This window comes from Arachis ipaensis, chromosome B2, assembly GCF_059453495.1.
Source record: "Arachis ipaensis isolate K30076 ecotype BB chromosome B2, ASM5945349v1, whole genome shotgun sequence".
Taxonomy (NCBI): Eukaryota; Viridiplantae; Streptophyta; class Magnoliopsida; order Fabales; family Fabaceae; genus Arachis; species Arachis ipaensis.
Window position 1 is genome coordinate 85007318 of NC_142437.1, and position 1050 is coordinate 85008367.

The 1050-nt window shown below is 44.0% G+C and overlaps 1 non-coding gene across 1 annotated transcript; it reads left to right on the forward strand.

Moving 5' to 3' along the window:
* Positions 1-308: 308 nt before the first annotated feature.
* On the forward strand, positions 309-412 carry LOC148574668 (small nucleolar RNA R71). Its single transcript, XR_015906230.1, has one exon. It is a non-coding gene; the product is annotated as a small nucleolar RNA R71 (small nucleolar RNA).
* The last annotated feature ends 638 nt before the right edge of the window (positions 413-1050 follow it).

The following is a 1050-nucleotide window of genomic DNA, read 5'->3' on the forward strand; positions in this document are numbered from 1 at the left end:
GATCTTGTGTGTGTATTGCAGCCACTTGCTTTGTTTCTAATTGCCTGGTAAGCTCTGCTAGTTGCTTGGCAAACACCTTGTTTTGGGCTAAAATTGTATCAACATGGTTCAGCTCCATGACTCCCTTAGTGTTGTGTCTCTCTGAAGCATAGTAGTACTCATTCTCAGCCACTGTCTCAATCACTTCAATGGCTTCTTCCACAGTCTTTTTCCTGTTCAATGAACCTCCCGATGAATGGTCTACCGCCTTCCTTGATTCATAAGAAAGTCCATCATAGAAAATATGCAATTGCACCCAGTCATGGAACATGTCTGGTGGGCATTTCCTTGTCAAATCCTTGAACCTCTCCCATGCCTCGTAGAGAGTTTCACCATCTTGTTGTCTAAAAGTCTGAACCTCAGATCGAAGCCTATTGACCTTTTGTGGGGGGTAGAAACGTGCCAGAAACTTGCTTTCCACCTCATCCCATGTTGTTAGGCTCCCCCTTGGGAATGATTCCAGCCACTTAGCTGCCTTGTCCCTAAGTGAAAATGGGAACAAAAGTAGTTTATAGGCATCTTCCTGGACTCCATTGGACTTCACAGTGTCACAAATTCTCAGGAATTTTGTGAGATGTTGGTTGGGATCTTCATTAGCACTCCCACCAAATGAACAATGATTCTCCACAAGTGATATTAGCTGTGGTTTGAGTTCAAAATTGTTGGCCTGAATGGGTGGTTTCTGAATGCTGCTACCACAATTCCCAGAGGTTGGGTTTATGTATGAACTAAGAACCCTCCTCTCAGGAATGGCATTGTTTCCATCAGCTCTCTCATGGTTGTGAACTTCTCTATCCATGTTGAGATCTAGAGCTTCCTCAAAATTGTCCTCAGATTCTCCTTCAGATTCTTCTTCTCCCAGTACTCTCTTCCCTCTTGCTTCCCTTCTAAGTCTATGAAGGGTCCTCTCTGGTTCGGTATATGGAGGAGTTGATGTCTCTCCTCTCCTACCTGTCATACAAGAACACAGCACAGGCAACAAACAAGTGAAATACTCTTGGTTAATGGAAG